The sequence below is a fragment of the Equus asinus genome, chromosome 4 (assembly GCF_041296235.1).
Source record: "Equus asinus isolate D_3611 breed Donkey chromosome 4, EquAss-T2T_v2, whole genome shotgun sequence".
Classification (NCBI taxonomy): domain Eukaryota; kingdom Metazoa; phylum Chordata; class Mammalia; order Perissodactyla; family Equidae; genus Equus; species Equus asinus.
In genome coordinates this window covers 58,546,998-58,573,227 of record NC_091793.1, presented here as the reverse complement: position 1 = coordinate 58,573,227, position 26,230 = coordinate 58,546,998, and the positions used below count along the sequence as shown (strand labels likewise).

The following is a 26,230-nucleotide window of genomic DNA, read 5'->3' as shown; positions in this document are numbered from 1 at the left end:
GTTAAAGGTTTGTCAATTTTGTTTAGTTTTTGAAAGAACTCTCTCCTAGTTTCATTGATCATTTCTATTATCTTTTTAGCCTATATTTTATTTATTTCTGCTCTGATTTTTATTGTTTTCTTCCTTCTACTGATTTTGGGCTTCTTTTGTTCTTCATTTTCTAATTCCGTTAGGTGTAAGGTTAGATTGTTTATTTGAGATTTTTCTTCTTTCTTTATGTAGGCATGTATTACTATAAATTTCCTTTTTAGTACTGCTTTTCCTGCATCCCATAGATTTTGTTATGTCATGTTTTCGTTTTCATTTGTCTCCGTATATTTCTTATTTTTCCTTTGATTTCTTCATTGAATCAATAGTTGTTCAGTACGATGTTGTTTAATCTCCACATATTTGTGATTTTCCAGTTTTCTTCTTGTAGTTGATTTCTAGTTTCACACTGTTGTGGTTGGAAAATATGGTTGATATGATTTGAATCTTCTTAAATTTATTGTGTCTCAACGTATGGTCTATCCTTGAGAATGTTCCATGTGCACCTGAGAATATGTATTCTGTTGCTTTTGGATGGAATGTTCTGCATGTATCTATCAAGTCTATATGGCTTAATGTGTCATTTAATGCCAGTGTTCCCTTGTTTACTTTCTGTCTGGATGAACTATCTATTGATGTAAGTGGGATGTTAAAGTCCCCTACTGTTATTGTATTGCTGTCAATTTCTCCCTTTAGGTCTGTTAACAGTTGCTTTATATATTTTGGTGCTCTTATGTTGGGTGCATATATATTAATAAATGTTATGTCTTCTTGATAGATTGTCCCCTTTATCATTATATAATATCCATCTTTGTCTCTCATTACCCTTTTTAGCTTGAAGTCTATTTTGTCTGATATAAGAATGGCTTCACCCACCTTTTTTCAGCTATGATTTTCTTGGAGTATCATCTTCCACCCCTTCACTTTAAGCTTTATATTTGTCTTTAGAGCTGAGAGGGTCTCCTGCAGGCAGTACATAGTTGAGTCTTGTTTTTTAATCCATCCAGCCACTCTGTGCCTTTTGATTGGTGAGTTCAATCTATTTACATTTGGGTTGATTATTGATATATGATGGCTTAGTACTGCCATTTTGTCTTTTGTTTTCTGGTCGTTCTATATTTCCATTGTTTCTTTCCCCTGTGTTTCTGTCCGCCATTTTAGATTGGTGATTTTCTATAGTGTTTTTCTCATTTCCTTCTTTCTTTATGTTTTGTGTCTCTGCTCTAGATTTTTGTTTTGTGGTTGCTGTGAGGGTTGTATATGTCTCATAGATAAAATAGTCCTTTTTTTGCTGATAGCATCTCATCTTCATTTACCTATAGAGATTCTGTCCTTTTCCTGCTCCCTTTTATGTTTTGTTGTCACACTATCCCTCTTTATGTTGTGAATTCATTACCATATTGAAGTAGCTTTGGTTACTTTTAATGCTTTTTTTCCCTTTAAACTTTGTGCTATAATTGAGTGTTTAACACTCTGTTAACAGCTATTGCTTTGAAATTTTATAGTTCTGTCTATTTATCACCTTACTCAAAGTTTTGTGTAGCTTTGCCTTTTCATTTCTGGTAGAAGAGCTCCTTTCAACATTTCTTGTAAGACAGAGCTAGTGGTGGTGAACTCCTTCAGCTTTGGTTTGTCTGGAAATCCTTTATTTCTCCTTCATATCTGAAAGATAACTTTCCTGGATAGAGTATTCTTGGCTGTATCGAAGATAAAGTATTTTTATCTTTCATTATCTTGAATATGTCTTTCCACTCTCTCCTGGCCTGGCCTTCCTCTCTCTCTTTCCTGCTGAGAAATTTGCTGATAGCCCAATGGGGGTTCCTTTGTAGGTTACTGTCTTTTTCCCCTTGCTGACTTTAAAATTTTTTCTTTGTCCTTGACTTTTGACAGTTTTATTATCACATGCCTTGTCTAAGGTCTTTTTGCATTGCTGTAATTAGGAGTTCTATTGGCTTCAGGTACTTGTAGATCCAGTTCTTTCCCCAGGTGTGGGAAATTGTCAGCTATTATTTCTTTGAATAAACTCTCTGTTCCCTTCTCTCTCTCTTCTCCTTCTGGGATACTCATTATCCTTATGTTGATTTTTCTAATGGAGTCAGATATTTCTCATAGAATTTCTTCATTTTTAAAAAAATCTTAGTTCTCTCTCACCTTTCACCCAAATCATTTCCCAATTTCTATCTTTGAGCTTGCTTACTTCTCTCTTCCATATTGTCTTTTTTTATTCCCAGTGCTTTTTGCTGTATTCTTCATCTCATTTATTGAATTCTTAATTTTCAGAATTTCTGTTTGGTTCTTTTTTAGAGTTTAAATCTCTTTGGTAAAGTATTCTTTCTGTTCATTAATTTTAATCTGAGCTTCTTCAACTGTCTTTCTGAGATTTTTTGTGGCTCATTGAGATTCTTCCTCATAGCTGTTTTGAACTCTCTATCAGTTAGATTGCAATCTTCCATGACTGAAAGTTTGTTTTCTAGAGAATTTCAATTTTCCAGTGGGGTGGGGGAGGCAGGTTTGCGTGTCTTGCTGTGGCTGGCGGGGGAGGGGGGCACTGGGGGTGTGGGCTCCACTTCTGCTCTTGCCCTGTTCCTTGTGGCATTGGGCATTGCTGTGGCCAAGGGGCCAGAGTCACATGCACTGCCTCTGTGGCTGCTGCTGGGTTTTCTGGGAGTGCTGGCATTGCCACTGCTGGGGCATGGGGTTTGTGGGCATCACTGCTGCTTCTGGGCTGACCAGGGTCATGGGTAGCACTGCCACTGCTGTAGGGGATATCCTTTGATGCACAAATTTTTAATTTTGGTCATGGGCACCACAACAGTTCCTGGAGCCTCTGGTCTCAGATACCACTGCAGTTCCTGGAGCCTCAGATCACAGGTGCTGCTGCCACTGCTGGGGGAGTTGGAGAGGCTGAGTCTCAAGTCTCGGTTCCTAGAGCCTATGATCACAGGTGCTGCCATGGTTCCTGAAACCTCAGGTTGTAGGCACCACCACCAACGCTGGGGACACCAAGGTCTTGAATACAGCCCCCACTGCCAGGAGGGCTGGGGTTGCAAGCACAGCCATGACTGCTGGGGTGAAGGGCTTGGCTGGCTCAGATATGCCACCATGGCTCCTGAAGCCTCCAGTTGCAGGCTCTGCAGCAGTTCCTGGAGCCTCTGGTCATGTGTGCTGTGCTGAATCTCCATTTGTGGGTGCCTCCTTGATTACTGGTGCCTCTGTTCACAGGTGTTGCTGTGGTTCCTGGAGCCTCCAGTCATGTGCATTGCCTTAGTTTCTGGAGCCTCTGTTTGTGGGTGTTTCTGTGGTTCCTGGAGCCTTTGGTCTTGGGAGCCACTGCCACTGCTTTCCTGATTCCCTTGCCTCTATGAGACCCAGTCCACTCAACTTCAGAGGTACTGACTTATTGATCTCTCAGACATTCTAGTGTGCTGTGCAGAGGATCCTTTGTTAGTCTACAGATGTCTGGATGTCTTACTGGTTGTAACTGAGAGGGGAAGGACGAAAGGAACAATTCAAGCCACCATGATGCTGTTGTCACTCAATCTTTACTTTCTTAATAATATCTGATGCATAAAAGGTTTTTTTTTTTTTTTTTGAAGATTGGCACCTGGGCTAACAACTGTTGCCAATCTTTTTTTTTCTTTATCTCCTCAACCCCCTCCTGTACACAGTTGGGTATCTTAGTTGCACGTCCTTCTAGTTGTGGGATGTGGGACGCCGCCTCAACGTGGCCTGACGAGCGGTCCCATGTCCGCGCCCAGGATCCGAACCCTGGGCCGCCGCAGCGGAGCATGCGAACTTAACCACTCGGCCACGGAGCCGGCCCCCACAAAAGTTTTTAATTTTGATAAAGTCCAATTTATCTATTTTCTTCTTTTGTTGCTTATGCTTTTGGTGTCATATTTAAGGATCCATTGCCAAATCCAAGATCATGGAGATTTAAATGTTTTCTTCTTCAGGTTTTGTGGCTTTGTCTTTCATATTTACATTGTTGATCCATTTTGAGTTAATTTTTCTATGGTGTGAAGCATGGTCCAACTTCATTCTTTTGCATGTAGGTATCCAGCTGTCTCAGCACCATTTGTTGAAGACACTATTCTTTCCCCCTTGAATGGACTTGGCACCCTTGTTGAAAGTCAGTTGATCATATATATAAATATAGTTTTATTTCTGGACTCTCAGTCTACTCCATTGATCTATATCTCTGTCCTTATGCCAATGCCACACTGTTTTGATTACTATTGCTTTGTGGTAAGTTTTGAAATTGGAAAATGTGAGTCTTCCAACTCTATTCTTCTTTTTCAAGATTATTTGACTATTCAGGGCCCTTGTAACTTCATATGAATTTGACAATCTACTTTTTCATTTCTGCAAAAAGGCCTTTGGAATTCTGAGGGGAGTCCATTGAGTCTGTAGATCACTTTGCATGGCAGGGTCATCTTAATAGTTTTATGTCTTCCAATCCCTGTACATGGAATATCTTTCCATTTGTTAAGGTCTTTAAAATTTCTTTCAGCAATGTTTTTTAATTTTTAGTGTACAAATCTTTCACTTTCTTAAAAGGGGTGGGTATCCTAGTGCTTATTGTACTATTATCCCAACTTTTCTGTATGTTTGAAAACTACTAACACAAAAGTTGGGGAAATCAAACATACTAAGAAGTAACGTCCAGTGTAAATAAAAATATGAATGTGTATCCTGTTGTCCACCCAAACCTCCTGCCCTCAGCATCCCAGGAAAGGCTGGGAAGGAATCCTGAGGTCTGTGCCTTCATGCGCAGGAGCTGATCCAGCCAGGCTGGTGCAGACGAGGGAGGAAGTGCATGGGGGACGAGGTGACAGAGCAAATCCCAGGCCCTTCTGTTTAGCAGATCTGGTGGGGCTTCTCTCTTTGCTGTCCAGTGTCGTTTCTCGTGGTGACCTTGCCACAGAGTGGGAGGTGAGGAGTAAGGGAGGGCGAATCTGTGGTCTTCTTTGAGGACACGCAGGGACTGACCGTCTGCACCATCCCTAAGCTGGATCTCACAATTTCTGATTGAATTCTTCCTTCTCCTCAGCAGATAGTCTTGCCGTGCGCCCAGGGGGGCCTCACCTGGTAGGCCATCCTCTTAGGCAGGGTCCTTTTAGGACGACTCCCAGCTGATACCTTGGGGTCAGTATCACTTGGTTTTGGGAAAATTCACACCTCTTTACCTCTCCACATTCTGCACATGCAGCCTCTTCTCTGCTCAGCACCGGCCCTTCTTCCCTCTCTTCCCAGCTTCTGCAGGCGGGGCTGTTGTCCACATCCCTTGAATTCCTGAGAGAGATGGGGTGCTGTCTATCTCTCTCAGGGATGCTATGTGCCTGTTCCTTTGCAACAGAAATGAGCCTGTGGGTGCAGGAGCTCAGCAGGCCTCCCCTCAGTGCTGGAAGCCCATTTTCCACTGAGAGTCCCCCCTCCAAGGTTGTGTTTGGGGGGCAGGCCTGGAGATGGGCATGGAGGTTGGTGGTGGGAGACCAGGGGATGTGTGTCTAGCAACTTTCTTTGAAGTGGGTTTGTTCTCAGCCAAAACTCCAGCAAAGTCTCATCCACATTGTCACACTCTTTTGGAGATGTGGAAATGGGGCTCAGAATGCCCTCTAAGTGGGAGGTGTGCAGTCCTTGACAGGTGCAGAACGAGAGAGTCATCCCCTCAAGGCTCCCCGTCGCTGTGACCCTGCTGCATGAGACAGTGTGAGTGAGAGGGCAGTGGTCTGATTTCTGTTCCAAAGGACGTCCCTGAGGAGGAAGCAGGTGTCCTAACATGTCCAGGAGGAGCTGGTAGCCACGGTGCATTTGACACATCCTTCCAGGGACACTTAAAGTCGTGACAATATCAACTGGATCAGAGTGAGGTGGCCTTGGCCACAGCAAGGTGACCCTTCCCTATTTTCTGTCTCTGTCATGGTGGGGCCATTTTTTAAAAATTTAAAGTCTGATCAGCATTGCCATTGTCCTGCTCTGTGTCCTGCATTGAACCCTCATTTGGCCTCCTCCTGTCCTGGCGCCCCTCCCTATTCAATCAGGAGTGAACTTTCTCCTTTCACTTCTACTGGGCCACACCTCCCTCTTGAGGTTGTAAAGGAATAGCATGTCATCTCCCGTGGCCTTGGCTGTCTCCTCATTCTCCTTCCAGGGGTGACCCCAGAAGGCAGATCGTGCGGGCTGTGTCTGGGGAGGCCGCATGACTGGACTCACAATCAGTGCTTATTGGAATGACCTTGCCTTGATCTGCAACATCTCAGTGAACCCGACCCGGCAGGGCTTAGGCCTAAAGGTGTGAGTGTCAGACCTGCTGGCGCCACCCTGCCCCTCGTTTCTGGAAAGCAGAATCCAGTCTTTAGTTAGATCAAAAAGCCCACACGAGAAGATTTGTGTTTGTTTGACAGGTGAGCACTGAGCCCGAGTCATGCGTGTGGTGTCATGAGCCATCCGTACAGCGAGGCCAAGGCCACCTGTGGATGCAATGGGTGCTGGGTGCCATGCTGCCCTCAGGAGACACTAGGGTTCTGGAGTCTGACCGCCTGCATCGAGGCCTTGCTATGTGTGATCATGGACAAGCTGAGGAATCTCCCCCTGAGAGGGTTTCCTCATCTTAAAATGGAGAAAAACACAGTGCCCCTGACCAGGCATGTGCTGAGTAAATGCAGTTGCTGTTAATTTTATGGAAGGACCATTAGAAATTGACTTCAAAAGTCTGACATTTACTACATTTAGTAATAAGAGAAATGACCAAAATCCATCACATGACCCCCCAGCACTCTGGAGCACGTGCGTCTTGACCTTCATGTTGGGAGAGCACTGTGGGGCATATGAAGACACACCCTCCCCGTTCTGCACAGAGCAGGGAGGTCACCGCCCCTGAGCTCGTGGCCTCACATGACAGTGAGTTCAGAGTTTATCTCCAGAACTCATGAGTCTCTAACCCTGCAAAGTCTGGGGCTCCCCGTGTCCAGTCCAGCTGCACCCTCCCCAAGTTGCAGAGGGCTCGTGTCCATGAAGCGTGGGGCAGGGGCTCCCTGACTGCCAGCGGGGTGCCTGGCCTGTCCCCGAGTCAGCGGAGAGGCTGCTGCACATTTCTTGCCCCACAGGGAAGGCTCCTCAGAAAATCTGGGCCTCTGTGGACAATTCTACACACTCCTACAGCGAGGGGCTTCATGGGTACCCCATCCTCACAAAGAGCCTTCAAAGGAAGCAGGTCTGTGACACGGAGTAGCAAATTAAGTTATCCTGGGTCCCCAGCAGACAGGTTAATAAATTAAAATCCACCGCTGTCAGGGCCCTGTTGGACCAGTCACTCCTTCCCCACCCATGACTCCCGGGTGCAGAGGGTGCAGGACGGGCAGTGGGGGAGCACATTGCAAAGGCAGAGGGAAGAGCTGCTGTGGGAGGCAGAGGGTTCTGAGGCAAACCTCAGCTTGAATCGTTGCTCTGCCAATATCAGCATCATGGAGCTTCAATTTCCTTATTGGTAAAACCAGGATCAGAATCCCTTCCTCTGGAATTGTGGGGAGGCACCGCACTCCTTTGAGAAAAGGGCCCAGCCCAAGTCTTGGAGGGATGGACGCCCACCTCCCTCTCACTCTGTCATTCTGGAAGCCCCAGCAGCCCATGGGCTGGGCAGAGAGCCCAGCAGGGCCTCAAAGAGACCACCTCTCTGTGTGCGCCACAAAGCTGGGAGTGCCCCCCGGGAAGCAATGCTCAGGATCCAGTAGCTGTGGTGGCATCATTTGGACGGTTGGTCTGGGGGCCTCCAGGCCGCCAGGGAGCGCCCTTAGAGCAAGGCTTTCGGCGTCTCCTCCAGATGGGAGCCTGGGAGACAAGCAGCTTCCCCAGCCTGCAGACCTGCTCAGTCAGCGAGTTCTGTCTGCACCAGCCTTCCAGCAAAGTGGGCAAAGGGGTGCCCTGTGCAGACCCCCAGAGGGAGGAGGGGTGCCTCTGAGCTTGTGTGAGGAAATCCTTCCCTTCAACCAAGTCTGAGCCACACCCTGAGGGCAGCTTCCCTGCTGGCTGGGGTGCAGGAGGTCCCGGCTTCTGGCCACGCTCTGCCCCACGGCCCTGGGTGCCTGTGCTGCAACGACCACGACCCCATGGTGCCCACCCCAGCAAGACCCCCTCACCCTGGCTGGTCAGCTCAGCACCGTGAGGTGGAGGGACCTGGCACAGCAGCAGAGGCCAGGGACAGAGGAGGAGGGAGGGTCTTCAAGTCTGAAGGCAGACATGGCCTGGGCCTGGGCTGGCCCTGCAGGTCCGTGTTTCCCTGTGGGCACCTTGGTTGGAGATAGCAGAAGGCGGCCCCGCAGGCCAGCCGTCCCACTCCCCACGCATGTGTGGCGACCCTGGGGGCTGGAGCCGCGGGAACTTTCCCTGGGTCTGAACGCCCTGTGTCCCTGTGACGGAGGCTGGCTACACTTTTGTGGGACAGGCGACTGCAAGAAGGGGCATGGGGCTCAGAGGTGCTGTGCATGAGGGCTTCAGCGAGGAGGGCTGACCCTCTGAGTCCTCCCCTGGCTGAGCAAGCGCCCGGCCTCCAGCCTCCGTGCGCTGAGTGGGGACGTCGGGGGACGCTGGTCAACATAACTCCCCACGGGCCCCACCTGGGCCCCAAACCCAGGTTTGTGTGCTTGTTTTTGTTCTTGACTATTTTTGTTTATTTCTTTTAAGACAATCTTGCAATTTCCACAGAGAAAAATATAAAACAAGAAGCAGACCTGGTTCAAACCCGTGAACAGTGTGCTGGGATTTCAGGCTTTACTGTCACTTTGTGACAGAAGGACGCAGCCTACCCGTGGGCACGAGCCTTCCTGAGGAAGACGTGATGTCTCTCCTCCTGCCACTGGGATGGCTCAGGGGTAAGTCGCTGCTCCTGCTGTTAGACATATTTTCCATGTAGAAGATATGGAGCCTGGAAACCGTGCTGAGACTGGCGTAGGCCATTCCCAATCCCATGCCAGAACCAAAGGATGCCCGGCCCCCAGGGGCTGCCCCGCTGGGAGCGGGCCCAACGCACTGGTCTCCCCAGGACCAAGCCCGATGGGGTAGTTGGGGAGAGCCTGCGTGTGCAGGCACGGGGCCATCCCGGCTCAGCCCTTGCAGTCCTCACTGACCGGCGGGGTGGGCCACCACAGCCCGTGAGGCTCCAGTGAAAATTGCTCTGATGGCCTTGGCCAGCAGGCTGCGACCTGGGGCCCCGGACCCGGGCAGCCTGGAGCCCCCCAAACTCCGGGCAGGGCTGACAATGGTGTTGTAACAAGCCCGCCAGCGGATTCTGATGCACCATAGGTTGAATCGCGGCTCTAGGCCAGGATTAGCAAACTTTCTGCAAAGGGCCAGAAAGTAAATGCTTTAGGCTTTAAGGGCCACGTACAGCCTCTGTCGTATGTTCTTCTGATTCTGATGCTTACTAACATGTGAGAACCACTGGCCTAGAAAATGAAGAGATGGGCCTGGACCCTTTGGGAAGGACTTGGGAGAGAAGGGTAAACTAACAAACAGCAGGACTGAGGGAATGGGGAGCCAGCGACAGTTCCAGAGAGGCATGCTGCGGCTGCCGGTGGGCCGCCCTTGTGAGGGGTGCTGGTGCTGGGCCTGCCCTCCTGAGGTCTCGCTCCCTTCATTCCAGTGTGGGGCTTCCATGGCCCCATCTGCCACCCTGGAACTGGCACGCTTCTAGAGAATAGGATCATGCAGGTCTACTTTATAGGGTGCGACCTGGGCAATCACAAAGGGTCCCATTTTGCAAGGCTTTGCACAAATTTTGTAGCCAGTCCTGTGGACTCTGTCTTGTCCAGCTTATGTCCCTAGTGGGGGTGCCAGCTTATCCCAGTTTGCCTGGAATTCCTCAATTTCAGCACTGAAAGTCATGGGTCCCTGGAAACCCTCATTCTTGGGCAAACCTGGACAGTTGTGAAGCCAGCCCTCTGCTCAGAGAAGTTGAGGAGGGTGCGCAGCTGCAGATGGCTCGTCCCACAGCACCTTGCTTCCTCCTGTGGCCTGTGGGCTTCACCTGGGCAACCCTGACTGCGCTGCCTTCCTGGCCCTGCCCCACTGTGGGAACCTGCCTTTCACTGCTGGATCATGGCTCAGTGCCTGGAGGCCTCTGGGAGCTAGAGTCCTTGCGCTCAGTCATGGACCCAACAGGAGGTTGAAGCAGTCTCAGCTCAGACGAGTCCGCAGGCAGGCTGTTTGGAGGGGCCCCTGGTTGCTGAGCAGGCAAGGAGCGACAGTAGCTGGCACAGAGGATGACTGGCCCCTGGCTCCAAGGCGGCGGGAGGCAGACCTGCTGGAGCCACACAAACCAGGTAGTTCTTCACCTTGTAGGGTTGGAGCCCCGTAAAAATGAAGATGCCCTAACAGCTAAAGCTTAGCATATGTATTAAAAAAAGATTTCATTTATAATAGCAACAAAATATATAAGTTCCCTATGAATACAAGTAAAATGTATATAGTCTCTAATAGAGCAAATTGCAAAACTTCTGGAAAGACATTAAAGAAAATCTAAATAAATGGAGCAATATATGTGAAAAACGTCAGTCCTGCTCAAATTTGTGTAGACTCGCTGCAATACTACTACCATCTGAGCAGCTTCTTTGCTGGGGGGTGGGAGGAGGGACTTGTCAAAGTGATTCTACGATTTGTATGGAAGAGCAATGAGCCAAGACCATCGTGAAGATAGAGAACAAGATAGGAAGTATTGCCCAGCAGACCTGTGAGATGTCATAAAGCTGTAACAATTCAGACAAGGTGCTACTGGTACAGAGAAATACACACTGACTGCGGACTCAGACGGAGCACTCAGCAGCAGAACTTCCCAGCGTGGAAACTTGGTTTGTGACAGAACTTGCAGATCAGTGTGCAGAGAGTGGGCTGGGAAATCAATTTGCTAGAACAATTTGTTATCCACATGAAAGATGAAATAGAATTGAATCTTTGTTTTAAATCATAAACAAAAATAAATTGCAGGGGCCAGCCCCATGGCTGAGTGGTTAAGTTCACTTGCTCTGCCTCAGTGGCTGAGGGTTCACCCATTTGGATCCTGGGTGCAGACCTACACACTGCTCATCAAGCCATGCTGTGGTGGCGTCCTGCATAGAAGAACTAGAAGGACTTACAATTAGGATAGACAACTACGTCCTGGGTCTTTGGAGAGAAAAAAAATAAAAGAGGAAGATTGGCAACAGATGTTAGCTCAGGACCAATGTTCCCCACAAAAAACAGGCAGCAGACCCATCTAAAATAAATTACAAATGGGTTAAAGACCTAAATATAAAAAATCAAACATCTGAAACTGTTATAAAAATCTGCAAGAGACTATATTTATGAATTTGCCGTAATGATTTCATAAACAATACAAAAGCACAAATCATCTAGGAACTTGACGAAATTATCAAAAAACAGCAATAAAAGCAAAAACCAGAGACAGTGAGAAAATACTAGATTAGTATACAGAATGCATAATGAAGTTGCACAAATCAATTAAAAAATATAGAAAAATAGGTAAAATACATAAAAAGGCAACTCAGAGAAGAGGAAGTATAGATGTCCTGGAAGTTCATGAGAAGAGGCTTTGCTTTATTAGTCACAGAGAAATGCCAAGTAAAAGCACAACAAAATATTATTTTATACCCATCAGATGTCCCAAAACGAAAGTTTCTGACAATATGGGAACTCCTGGTCCCCGTTGGAGGCAGCCCCATCACTGCCGGGAGGAGAGCAACTCTGGGAAACATATGTGCACTGAGTTACAATATAAAATCCATTTTTGCCTGCAGAGCACAGTAAAAGTCTGTTTGGAAGTCTCTTCCCTGGAGAAACTATTATCTGTGCATCGGGAGAAACAACCAAGATTACTCATCGCTGTGCTTGGAAGAGCAAAAAATTGTGAACAAATGAAAGGCCCAGAAACAGGGGAATGGACTGTGGGCTATCCTAACAATGGGGTGTCCGCAGAGGCTGGCTGCACCAGAAGGGCGTCTGCAGTGTGGGTGCAGGCTGAACTCACAGCCGAGCGAGAAAAGCAAGCTGCACTGGGGGCTCTGCAGAATGATGCCGTGTATGCAAAATACAAAAACTGCAAGGTACAAGGACTGTGTACAGTTTCGGGATTCATATGTATTGAGCACAAGTATGAAGGGCTGCATGGGGCTAACAATAAATACCAAAATTCAGGATAGTGGTTACTTCTGCGTGGAAGGAGGTGTGGGCAATTGGGGAGAGGTGTATGGAAGCAGTGTGGGTGCATGGATACCCATTGTGTGGTCTTTATATATTTTGGTGTCTTTCTAATGGTACTAAATAAATAAAATTCTCTTTAAAAAATCCTATCTTGTGGGAGATTTATCAGATTGTCACACGGAGGTGTAAACAGGTGGTCAGCCCCTTCCACGCTGGGATGAGTGGATGAGGTTTCAGGGAACATGAAGTCACCACCCCCTCAAGAAAACAGGAAGGAGATCCTCTGCTGAGGCAGAAACAATGGGACCCTCCTATTGCACGCCTGCCTCTGACCCCATGCTCATCTCCTCTGCACTGAACTCCCTGTGCCTCCTGAATCCCACCTGCCATGCCTACCCCAGGCTCCAAGCTTCTGCTCAGGAGCTGTCCTCCCTGCGCCTGTGTCCAGTGTCCTCCTCCTCCTCCCTCAAGATGCAGCTGGGGCCTCCTGGGAACTTCGCCTGAAGAGTATCACCAACTGCCATTCTGGGGATCCAGGATCCCTGCGCACTCCTCTATCGAGTCCCTTTCCTTCCTATATATCACTGTGTAGTGGTCTTGCCACTGGTCTGAGCCCCCTGAAAACAGGGACTATCTAGAGGTTATTTGCTGTGTCAGCAGCTCCTGGCACAGACAAGACACGTAGTATGCACCGGATGATGAAGGATTGGCATTAAATTGCTCTTAAAAATCAAACAATCATTCATGTTACTCACATTGCGGAGTGAATGAGCTCTCATCTCCTGACTTGAGAGTAAGATGATGAACCACATGTGGAGGACGCAGGTAAGTGACCCCCTCCCATCCTCTGAAAAGATGGTGAGTGATGAGGGCAGGATGGGGGTGAGGGCGGCCTGGACTCTAGAATCCAGCTTATGGCTGGTCTGCATCATGAAACTCCAGCGATGATTGTAGAAATTAGTCTCCTCCCTTCTGTTCCTTTGTTTTACATTTTGGGTTTTGGAGAATCATTTTGTCTCTCTCTGCTTCCTTTCCTTAAAAATTAAGGTGCTCAGTATCAAAAAGAAGAAAATACTTCTTCTTTTTGGGATAAATTCAACAAAAGAAGTGCAAGAATTGTGCACTGACAACTACAACACATTGTTGAAAGAAATTAAAGACCTAAATAAATGGAAAGACATCCTATGTTCATGAATTGGAACACTTAGTATTGTTAAGATGGCAATACTCCCCCAAAGGATCTGGAGATTCAACACAATCCCTATCAAAATCTCAGCTAACTTTTTTTTTTGGCAGAAATTAACAAGCTGATCTTCAAGTTCATATGGAAATTCAGGGACCCCAAATAGCCAAAACAATCTTAAAGGAGAATAATAAATTTGGAGAACTCACACTGCCTGGTTCCAAAACCGACTACAAAGCTGTGGTAATCAAGACAGCATGGTACTAGTATACGGAGAAATACATAGATAAGTGGAATTGAATTGAGGCAAAAAATAAACCTTTATTTACAGTCAATTGGTTTTTGACAAGTATGCCAAGATAACTCAGTGGGGGAAAGAAGAGTCTTTTCAACAAATGGTGCTGGACAACTGGATAGTCATATGAAAAAGAATGAAGTCAGACTCCTACCTTGTATTATATACAAAAATTAACTCTAAATGGATCATAGACATAAATGCAAGAGCTAAAACTATAAAACTCTTAGAAGAAAGCATAGCAGTAAATCTTCATGAAATTGGGTTAGGCAATGCTTTCTTATATATGATAACAAAAGCATAATGATAGTAGAAAAATTCAATAAATTGGACATCATCAAAATGAAAATCTTTTGTGCTTCAAAGTACACTGTCAAAAGTGTAAAAAGACAACCTGCAGAATGAGAGAAAATATTCACAAAAATATATATCCGACAAGGATCTAGTATCCAAAATATATAAAGAACTATAACAACAATAAAAAGACAAAATCCCAATTTTAACAGGGAAAGATTTTAAGAGACACTTCTGCAAGTGGCCAATATGCACATGAAAAGATGCTCAACATCATTAGTCATCAGGAAAATGCAAATCAAAACTACAATGAGATACCATTTCACACCCACTAGGATGGCCATAATAACAGGTGTCGGCAAGGATGTGGAGAAACTGGAACCTTCATACATCACTAGTGGGAACGTACAGTGATGTAGCTGTTTTGAAAAACAATTTGGCTGTTCCTCAAGATGTTAAACATAGAGTTGCCATATGGTCTAGAAATTCCACTCCTAGGTATATATCTAATAAAAATGAAGACATATGTCCAAACAAAAACTTGTACATGTATATTCATAGCAACGTTATTCATAAGAGTTGAAAAAATGAAAACTACTCAAATGTCCGTCGATTTTTGAATGGATAAATAAAATGTGGCATGTCTATAGAGTAGAATATGATTCAATCATAAAAAGGAATGACATACTAATACATGCTACACTGTGGATGGACCTTGAAAACATTATGCTAACTGATGGAAGCTGGTCACAAAAGACCATATATTGTATGAGTCTATTGAAATGTCCAGAACAGGAAAGTCTGTAGAGACAGAAAATGACTAGTGGTTGCCAGGGGCTCGGAGAAGAGAGGATGGGAAGTGATTGCTAACAAATATAGGACTTCTTTTAGAGAGGATGACAATGTTCTGAAACTACGACAACTACATGAAGGCTGCATAATTCTACGAGTATACTGAAAGTTATGGAGTTGTCCACTTTTAAAAGGGTGAATTTTATGGTATATAAACCATATCTTAAAGCTGTTATAAAAAAAATTAGCTGCCAGTGCAGCTGCCCAATAGTGTGCCGGGCAGGTGTAGGTGTTCTGTGAGGCCTGGCCTCAGACCCAGCTGTCTGCTGCTACCTCTTGCTGAGTCAGATGCCCTCCCTGGGCAGCCCAGATGTCAGCAGGCACATTTAAGCTGACGTGACTATTGGGTGATCAATGCCTCTTTACTGACAGAGGTCATTTGCCTTGACTTTACAACCCCGTCTAAGTAAACAGGCTCAAATGGCTGGAGGTGACTGCTAAGGAGTGCAACTGGCAGTAAGCAGACACTCACTGCCAACATCATGGCCTGGGCAATTCCTCAACAGGAAGCTTTGTTTTCATTGATGGTCAGAGTCTGTTGTCCAGCAGAGACCTGCTCATGGCTGAGTTTCCAGTGGCTTCACCTTCTGTGCACTGTGTGTCTGCTGGCTTTTAACCATGACAGGACAAGCATCACCTGACTCCATAGCATTATATGCCACCTCGAGCAATGGTGCTGGGCATTTCTTATAGTGTCAGCTTCTCTGAGGCCTGTCCCCACTCTGAGCCCTAGAGGAAGCTATGAGGAGCCAGCACCCCACAGGCTCACCTCCTCAGTGCTCCCCAATGGTGGCCCTGGGCTGCTGGGAGGACCTTTTCTCCTGGGTTACCTAAGCTCAGGCATGGTCAGCTCCAGGCCTCCCCCTGATTCCTTGTGGTGCCAAGGAGGGGCTGAACCAATGTGGCTGAGTGACCAACTGGTGTGTTTCCCTGCTGGAGGAAGGGTCAGGTGTTGACTTCTGACCTGGGTCACTCAGTCTCTGGGCTCAAAGTGGAGCTAAGCACAGCTACCTTGCAGGGTGCTGTTAAGAGCAAGCAGACACGTGCTTTGGGCTAGACAGATGGATGGTGCTCAATACAAGAAGTGGTAGTAGTAGTTATTCTGTTTTTTTTTTTTTTTTGAGAAAGATTAGCCCTGAGCTAACTGCTGCCAATCCCCCTCTTTTTGCTGAGAAAGACTGGCCCTGAGCTAACATCCGTGCCCATCTTCCTCTAGTTTATACGTGGGACGCCTGCCACAGCACGGCTTGCCAAGTGGTGCCATGTCCGCACCTGGGATCCGAACCGGCGAACCCCAGGCTGCCGAAGTGGAACGTGCAAACTTAACCACTGCGCCACTGGGCCGGCCCCGGTAGTAGTTATTCTTAAACCAGACTTTCCATAAAAACACACCTCCTTAGTCTTCTCAACATTTATCCTCAAGTTCCATCTCCTCTGCCCTCAGATCAAGGAGTGTGTGGAGGAAATTGGAGAAGGCGGGCTCTGTTCCACGGCTTCAAGGCACCAGTCGGTCCAGTGAACTGTGAAGTCTTTTGCTTTTGCACTTCTGGCTGTGAAGGGCCCACCAAAGGACCCTTGGGAGCTGTCTTCCGTCCCTCAGCACCAGCTCCTTTCCATTTTCTGTCTGATCCTTGACCATTTGCCCCTAGATTGTGACCCCTTCTATAGCAGTGGGTGTTGGTGATCAGACTCTAATTAATCAAGTCTTTGCTGAACTCCAAAAGTTCAAGGGACCCATGTGGAAAGACAGACTGCAACTTATGGGATGATTTTCCTCCTATGTCTTCTTCCCACTCACTCTGACCGAGTCCCCACCACTGCCATCATGACCCATCAGCCTGAGGGTGGCAGGAATTGGGGGTGACCTCTTGGAACTCCTAGAAGGCCAGCAAAACTCATTCTCATCTCACCGGTGGGAGAAAAAATGTGTGAATAAAGGGCCAGAAATCCTCCCTGAGGATTGGGCAGGGGTCTATCTAGTTGTGCTTCTGGTGGGTATACTCAAGGCATGCAGGTTTGATTTCTCTAATACCAGCCATCCATCCATTCACCCACTCATCCACCCACCTATCCAACCATCCATCCATGTATCCACCCAGACATACATCCAGACATCCAACATCCACTTCCTGGGCACCATCTCAGCTTGGTACTGTATGCCAGGAGTTGAAGGACACCTTACCTGGCCCTCAGGGAGCTTCTAGATATGTACACACCATAATACGTAATAACTATGTGAAGCAGAATGTAAGTAGCTACAAACAGCTATAAACAAAATGCTCTTGGAGCTGCGGCTGGGGATGGATTTGGGTTCGGAGGAATAAGGAAGCCTTAGTGGAGGAGAAGGTTTTTGATGGATTGGAAATGGGGCAGAGCTGGGATTAATGCAGTGAGTTGAGAGGATTGGCTGGGGTGAGGGAGGCCACAGGGATGGGATTCACTCAGCAACACTGACCAGTGTCGACAAAAATAATCCATAACCAATCTATAAATGAAAATTTGGGAGAGTTTATTTTGAGCTAAAATCTGAGGACCATGGCCCGGGGCCTTTCTTCCTGAAGGAAGAAAGGGCACCGAAGAAGTGGGGTGCACAGAGTGGTTATATACCCCCAAACAGGATGTTTCACATATGATTCAAATGTCTCTTTTACAATAGTCACGAGACTGCTCTGTCAGCACAGCGATTGATGGAAACAGCAGGTAGGTCTGCTGTCTCACTGAACACAGCAGGGTGGCAGTCTGTTGTCTCCAGCTGGGTGGTCACAGGTGAGCACAGCAATCGGTTCTTAGCCTAAGGAAAGATGCTTATCCTTAAGGAAATGCCAATGTGGAGGGAAGTTGCGCCTTTATCTTAAGGCCATTTGTTCTTGCCATAGGAAATGTTTAAAGCAGATATGCAATGCGTGCTCAATGGCCACAGTCAGGCCCTTTTGGGAAAACAAAGTCAGGCCGAATTAGGTTTACACCAAATGGCTTCCTCATAGACTCCAATATATCCTATTGCTTGCCATTTCTATTTGTCACCAGGAACTTCTGTGTGGCCAGGGTTGTGCTGAATCTCACTGAAAATATAGGAGTTTGGACTTCTTTCTCTAGGTCAGAGGTGAGCAAGCTTTTTCTGTAAAGACCCAGAGAGTAAATACTTTAGGCTTGCAGACCGTTGGCCTGTGTTGCAAATACTCAGCTTTGCTGTTGTAACTTAAAGGCAGCCATAGAGAACATGTCAACCAATGGGCACGACTGTATCTAATAAAACTTTATTATGGACCCTAAAATTTAAATTTTATATAATTTTACATGCCATGAAAGGAATCTTTTTACATTTTCAATCATTTAAAAATATAAAATCCAGATGATGTCATCAAAATGATGACATAGGAGACGCCAGCTTCCATTCCCCGCCAAAGATCAGTACTTAGACAGCTATCCACTAACATAAACAGCTCCAGGAGAGCTCTGGAGTCCACTTAAGAAACTGGCTGCACCCAGGCTTTCTTGGGGGACCCTGGAAAAGGCTGTGTTGGTCTAACTATGTACACATGGAGATGGCATGGGGGTGAGGGTGAGTATTCAGCAGCCTAGATGGGCATTTGGCCAGTTCTTGTCTGAAGAGGAGCCCAGGTCAGGGGAACCTCTGAGTGCACCTCTGTCCACACATCACCCAGAGTGGAGGAACCCAGGGCCACCTTTATGCTGAGCTCGTGCTTATGCAGTTCTGAAGTTAATCCCTCCTTGGATAATTGGGAAACTGAGGCCCATAGAGAGGCAGGAACTGGCCCATGGCATACAATATGCAGAATCCAGAGGTAAGAGTGTGTTCTGACCTTCTAGGCCAAGGCTCAAACCTCTCGCATAGGGTTTGCTTTGGGAATTAGAAACCATAAGGTCTGGGGAAGCTCTTGCGCATCCCTCCCTCTGTGGGGGCTATTTTCTTCTGGGCATCCAGAAAATGAGCTCTGTCACACACACGCACACAGTGACATTAGATGTAGGGACTATGGGGTGCGACCAGAAGAGAAGTAGACAAAGGGGAGGTGATAAGAGAGAGAAAAAAGAGGTTGGAAGCATTACCTACGGGTGACACCACTCCTCCAATTTTATAGGTATCATCCCACACATGCCTGAGGACATCTCTAGGAAGCACATGCTACAGTGATCCTCACTGTGCAGACAGGAGGCAGACAGACCCTGAGAGGCACAATGGCTTCTCCAGGATCAGGAACAGGTAGGAATGAGGAGTTGTGTCCGCATCTGTCTCAAAGCTGGGACCCTGGCTGCACCCAGATCTTCTTGGGGCCTGTGGAGAGGGGTGTGTTGGTGTGCCTGTTCACGGACATGGTGTTGCATGGAGAACCAAGGGTGAGCAATTAGCAGCCCAGAGGGCTGTTTGGACAGGTGTTATCTGAGGAGGGGACTCAAGTACAGGGACCCTGGGAAGGGAAGTCCCTTCCTTGACAATAGAACCCAACAGAAGTTGGAACCCCCATAACCAGTCCCCCACATTCTAGCGACAGCCTCATACCCAGCTCACTTGGCCAGAGACACTCGATAGTGAAAGATGTTCTCCTGCTGTAACCTGACTTACTGAGGTTCTGGCTTCAGGAAACCCCGAGTGAGAGACTTTTCAGACGCTGCAGACATTGGCTCAACCCTCCTCTCTGACGCCTCTGGCCCTTTGCTGGGAGGTCCCCTGAAGTAACACAAGGTGGTCTAGGGCCAGGCCAAACCAGGCCAGGCCACCTCTGTGAACCCTCTTAGCCCCCATCTCCTCATCTTCAGTGTGGGGGGAGGACTTACTCTTGGCAGGAGCAAGCTGATGGGTGGCTGATAATCTGGTGGTCTTCTCATGTCCACACTCCAGGACAGCGCTGGCAGGGTGGAAGGGGGATTCTTGAGGTGCCTCTTATCTGTGCCAATCTTAATCCAAGGCCCTAAGGCTGTCACCTTTCCCTCCTTGGTGGAGGTCTGTGCAGACTATGATGTGTGTGTGTGTCTAGAGTGGAGGGAGTCACAGAGGTGTGAGAGCCAGCAAAGACGGCCGGTCAGGGCTTGGCTGCCGGGCACTGTCTTTACAGAGCTCCACTCGAGAGATGAGGCAGGAGCTGATTAACGGGGGCCTCTACTCCATCTCCCTGCAGGAGAGGAAGCTGCCCCACACCACCAACAGTGCTGGCTCCGTGACAGCAGGTGCTGAGGACACCCAACACCCAAGGCCCCATACAGCCAACGGGGGACCCCGGGTCCCAGAACACCTTGATACTCCTCTGGGCTCCCTCCTAGAGGCAGGCTCCCCCAAAAATCTGAGTCCCTACCTCCTTATCAAACTCACCCTCGCTGCCCAGCCAGATGCAAAGTCACTGTCCATGTATTTGTAGGAACATCAGAAAAGAGACTCTTAAACCATTTCACCGCACATTCAATCAAGAGTATTTTTCTACAGATTTTCCTCTCTTTCCCTCCTGCCCCCAGCGTCCATGTTGACCCAGTAACCCTTCCACATCTCCACGTCTTATACCTCATCTCGAGTGGTAGGGATGCTTTTCCCCAAAAGGACACGGGGCACTATGTCTGTTACTCTGCAGATGGCAATTTGCCATCCTGAGGAACACGTCCCCATGGCCCCTCCAGGTCAGGGGCCGGGGCCTCACTGGGCTGCACAACATTCCAGAAGGGAGACCGTTTCCCACAGTGTCTCAGCCCCTCACTGATGTGGGACTTGTGTTGCCATTTTCACAGCACTGCGCTGACCATCCTGCATGTGCTCCTGTCCTGATCCCTCTACCCCAAGAAAAGCCTCTGTGTTCTCATCTCTACGATGGGCTATGTTTTCAGAAATCACAGGGACGATGCTGTTAACACATGGAGAGGCTGTCAGTATTCAGCTAACAATGTTTAATCATTCCCCTCCTCAAATTCTACTTTTAACGCCAAGAACTTTTTCCTACTGTGGGCACTCATACCCCACCTCTTACCACAAGTCACTGAGGGCTTGGGAGTTGGGTCTGAGCTCCTGCCCCCCAGCTCTCCTGCTGTCCATGGTGCTGCCTCTGATGGCAAGTCCCTCCTCTGTCCCACCCCAGGATGAAAATGGATCAACGGTGAACAGGAACGAGACCCACATGGTGTGGCCCATCCAGGCCGGCACACTGGAGAGGCTGGGGGAGAGCCTGGTGCCCGCCTTCCTGCACAGCGACAGCACTTACACCCACAGCCTCCTGGGCACATGCAGAGCTTTTGCCACCACCCAACAGGTGCTGGAGCTGCTGTTTAAAGGTAAGCACCCTGCCCCTGCACAGCACAGTGGGGATTCGGCTGCCTGCTAGCTCAGAGTCTTCAGAATGCAGCTCTCTGAGCCTCAGTTTGCTCCTCTGCACAGTGCGGCAAATAGAGCTTCAACCTCATGTGGATATTGTAGGGACTCACTGGGATGCTCGTGGGAAGCACTCTGTGGGGCTGGCCCTGGGGACAGGTCTGCTGCAGGGGCTGTGGTTGTACTAATTAGTCATTTTCCTCTTCTACATAATGAAGCCTCTGCCTCATCCATCATTGTCCCCGTGGCCTTGGGCTGAGCTGTTTTCCCATTTGAAAAGAAGATTTGAGATTCCATCTAGGGGTCCCTGTCCTGGCTGAAGCCAGAGCAGGGATCCCTGGGGATGAGAAGGAGGGCCCCCGGCCCACTCAGACATCTGTGATGGGGCTGGCTGGAGCTCATTCATTCATCACATAGAGATGAGGCCAAACTAGGTACAGGCAGTTTTCTAGGCACTGACCATAGTCCAGTGCACAGAGCAGACACAGCCCTGCCCTCCAGGGCTCCATTCTAGTTGGGAGTCACACAGTCACACTAGACTTCTCAGGAGCTACTGTCCACAGTCAAGTCGATGTGATCCCTCCTGCCTCCTCTAGATATGGATGCATCCTCCTTTCTTCTGATGAGGTTGGCGGACCTCTGCACCAGTTGAAGTGTGAGTGGGCTTTGGATCAAGTAGGAGGGCCGCCCTGCTCCACACTGAGGGGAGTGCAGGACCCGTGAATTGAGGGTGCTGGCAGAACCCAGAATCTCAAATCTCGTGATTCCTGTGAGAAGGCAAAGGTCTGACGGCTTCCCCTAGAAAAGAAAAAAACCAGTCAAGGAGAGCTGTGCCTGGGGCTTTGAGTGCTGTGGGAAAGCAGAGGGAGCTGAAGGATGGACTTGGTCCCCATGAGAATCCATGCCTGTCCCCTGGCCATCCCAGTCCTGTCTCCACCACCATCCTGGAACTTGGAACAGGAGGTGTGGGGAGCATCCTGCTTACTAATCTCATAGAACCTCAGCATTGGGTGCTCAGCTCCTGCTCAGGCGACTCAATGAGTGCTCAGGGGCCAAATGACTCCCTCCTTATTAGAGATTAATGTCAGGGGATGCTGACCTACATGGGGCACCTAGTGAACCAGGCAGCACGTAGGCACAGGAGCTAAGGTTTGAGGTATGAGGAGGGCCCTGGGAAGCCTGGGCAGGAGACAAAGTCCATTATTCCCTCATTAGTCAGATATTCACAAAGCCCCTACTGTGTGCCAGTGAGTGCAATGAACAGAGCAGACTCCACTGCTCCCTGCCCTCATGGAGCTGACATCCCAGGGAGGAGGGAGCAGGGAGACAGACAGAGGACTGTGTCAGGCTTCCCTGAAAAGGGGGAGAGGTGGTCACACCATTGATCAAGGCATCTCATTTACGAAGGCTTTTTGCCAGCCCTTCCTTGGTGACCAGGTCTGTCTCTGCCGGGACTGCCAGATTGGAAGTGGACAGGAGGAGGATTGGCCTCGGAAAGCCAGGAGCACGAGGCATAGGAGCCCGGGCTCCTGTGGGGGTGCCCTGGGAAGGCAGTGTGGAAGGAAAGGCCAGGCCTCTGACTCTGCTGCCCACCTGCCTATCCCCAGGGCCATATCCTCTATCCTGGGCACCTGGCTGGATCAGTACTGTGAAGATTATTTCCAGCCCCCAGAATCCCCCTGCCTGAAGATGCTGTTGGCCTATGTGCTGGTCAACATGCCCAGGCTTGGACCTGGAGTACCATGCCCACCTTCTCCTGGCACAACTGGAGCACCTTGAGCCCACTGAGGCGGAAACTGAAGGTGAGGAGGACTTGGAGGGGGTGATGTGGGCATGTGTGGAGGGGATGGGGCCAGGCCACACTGAAGAGAGCCTCCAGTGGCTGGAGTTGGGCCAGGAGCGATGAGTATGCTCAGATCAATATTCCCACGGATTGCAGTCTGGAAAGACTTTCTGGGGGTGGGTTCTTGGACTGAGACTTCATTGATTGATATGAGAAGTTTCATGTCTTTGGAATGCATGTTCAAGGCAGTCATATTAATGATATTTTCTCTTCTTGGAGCTACAGCACCAGCGCCAGAGCAAGATCAAGAACCACCTCAAGAGCTAGTGCCAGCTCAAACTATGGTGACAGCTCCAGCTCCAGAATGAGAGCAGACTAGAGCCACAGCTCCTGTTCAAGCTGAAGAGTTATGCCAGTTCCACATAAAGAGCCAGAGCAGCCACAGGCAACTGCTCTCATTTAAGCTAAAGAATTAAGCAACTACATCAGCTTCAGCTTTAGAATCAGAGCATGCTCAAGCCACAGCTTTAATTTAGGCTCAAGAACTAGAATCAGTAACTGCATCAGCTTCAACTTCTCTCAAGTGCAGATTCAAACCATAGCTCTCCTTCAAGGTAAAGCCCTGGAACCACCACCTGTACCATCTCTGGCGTCAGAGGAAGAGCAGGCCCAAGCTGGAGCTCTCATTCAGTTTCAAGAACTAAAACAAACACCTATTTCTAGACCCGGAGCAGGCTCAAACTAGAGCTCTCATTCAAGTTGAAGAGTTAGAACAACTTCCTGCACCATCTGCAGCTTCAGTGAGAGAGCAGCTCCAGCCAGAGCTCATGCAAGCTCAAGAGCTGGAACAAGCACTTATGATCATGAGTTCCATGGAGCCGATGACATAGGGTGGGAGGTGGGCTGGGGTGGCGCTCAAAAGCTGTGGGTGGGAGCAGTGCAAGAAGTACATACTGGTGTGTTTGCATGGCATGCCAGCCGAGAAGACTTCATGTAGTGGAGGTTGGAGGTGTGCAGACTGTCCCAGTGTTCTCTGTTTGGTATTCAAATTAAGAGGGTACTCAGTACCTCCATGGCCTTCAAAAACATCATATCCAAAATAACTGCTGGGCTTAAATGATGGCTTGGAGCCGCCTCAGAGCCAAGAGGAGAAGCTGGCCCTGCCTGCCCCTTCCACCCCAACCTGGGTGAAACTTCAGGGACTGGACTGCTTTCCCCGGGCACTTCTCCCCTTCCTAGCTCTTCCTCTTTCTTCTGTTTGTGGAGGAGGGGAGATGGTTCTGAAGAAATGAACAAACAATACAAAAAATTTAATGGGTAAGCATTTAACATCTTACTTTTTGAGTTGCTTTTAATGATGATTTGTGGAAAGTGATTATTGATTTGAATAGTCTCATTTTTGTTTGTCTTCAAGAACACAGAGTTGTCACTTCCTCGAGCAGGTCCTATAACAGTGGTATTAACACTAGCAATCAACAGTAGCATTTACTAGTGGTCAAAGCCTTTTTATACCTTTTCAATTCCTATTAGCCACAAACGCCCATTTAACAGACTGGGACATGAATGCTGAGGGAGCCTAAGTAGTTTGTAGAGTCCCTAAGCTGGTGAGTGGCACAGCTTACGTCGTGAGCTTGTGCTCACAACTGCAGTGCCATGTGGCCTCCCTGGTCTGTGGCCTCTAGCGTCCTTGTTTCTGGCATCCTTTTGATATTTGTTATACTGTGTCTCTTAACTGGACAATTCAGTCATGAGAGAGATGAGACAACCAACTACTTTGTGTAGCTCTTCAGGGCTCCTCGGGAATTAATTTGTCTGCAGTCTCTAAGTCCTTCTCTGCACAAGCAGGACACAGTCCTGAGGACAAATTCTACCTCAAAAATGTGAAAGAAAAATGCAGCTATGCAGAGTGCTGGAAATGTTAATGTTGTCTGGGACACTATTTAGCCCAACGCGGGTGCCTTGTGGGTCCTTGGGCACACAGGTTGGACCTCATGGTGTTACAGCTTTAGGAGGAGCCTGATCTGATCTAAACAAGAAGGTGGAGGCTAGCAGACTGACCACCCTGATGGCAGCACTAGTGGCTTCACCTCCCTGTAACTTCTTGGCCAGGGCACTGCCTCTGTTCAAGGCCAAGAGTAGTGAATTTCTTCATGGCTGACCCCCACAGCAAAAGTTGACTGGTGAAGGTTTATAAGGTCATGTCCAGGGGCAGTAGTGGGGAAAGAAGAGCATTTTAGCACAGAACTGAGCTCACATACTGGAAGTAAATTTCTCCAAGCCCTTACTATAATAGGATTTCTAACTCAGTGTATGCCATAATATCTTGAAAGCTAAGAAGGATAAAATAGGAGGCACCAGGACACCATAAATGTGGTACCATCAGTTATGAAACTGCAAAGTAATACTGATGAGAAGATGTAGATTTAGTATATTTCATAGGTGTGATAGACCAGAAAGAGCAGCTTAAGAAATTGAGGCAGAGATTACCATCGTCATATGAGAACTCTTGGGGACAGAGCTTAGCCAGAACCTGGGTGTCCTGAATCTCAAGCTGTTAATATTTCATGACATGACATTGCCAATAAAGAGGCTGACTCAAGGCCCCTAATATTTAAAAAACTAAAACAAGAAAAAAAGGGCCTCCTTCCTTTATATCATTCATGCTCAAAACTCATGGGGCAGTAGGTCTGCTCTGTGAGATGACATCATTATCCTTTAGACCATCATTCTCAAATATCTATGCCCATAGTGGATTCAGGGAGAGGGGTAAGAGTGAGGTAGATTGAGAAGTCTCCTGCTAAAATTAAAATCATATATAAATAGATGCAGAAAAAGTACAAACCCATTCATGATAAAAAAAAAAATCTTCAGAAACTGGCAATAGAGAGGAACTTCCTCAATTTCATAAAGAATATGTCAAAAGACCTAGTACTTATGTTGAGAAGCTAGATGCTTTCCTGATAAGATCAGGATAAAGGCAAGTGTCCCTTCTTGCCAGTCCTGTGCAACATTGTACTGAAAGTCCTAGGATATGCAGTAGGACAAGAAAATGAAATAAAAGGTGCATGGATTGGGAAGGAAGAAATACAATTATATTTTTTCACAAGTGACATGATTACCTATGTAGAAATCCCAAGGGATCAATAAAAAACTCCTGGAATAACCAATTATAATAAGAAGTTACAGCAAATTTGCAGGATACAAGGTTAATACACAAAAGTCAATTGCTTTCCATTAACAGAATTTGAAATTAAAAACATGTCATTTACATTAGTAGCAAAAAAATGAAATACT

General features: G+C 47.7%; 1 long non-coding RNA gene across 2 annotated transcripts in view; it reads left to right on the top strand.

Annotated features, from left to right (window-relative positions):
- LOC123285366 (uncharacterized) overlaps window positions 1–26,230 on the top strand; it is a 230,474-nt gene that overhangs the window by 192,804 nt on the left and 11,440 nt on the right. The window contains exons 3-7 of one of the 2 annotated variants that reach the window (XR_011502722.1): window positions 8,731–8,897; window positions 18,947–19,068; window positions 20,924–21,116; window positions 22,761–22,955; window positions 23,222–24,253. This is a non-coding gene — a long non-coding RNA (uncharacterized lncRNA). The remainder of the gene's footprint in view (window positions 1–8,730; window positions 8,898–18,946; window positions 19,069–20,923; window positions 21,117–22,760; window positions 22,956–23,221; window positions 24,254–26,230) is intronic. The other variant, XR_011502723.1, reaches the window with a different exon arrangement.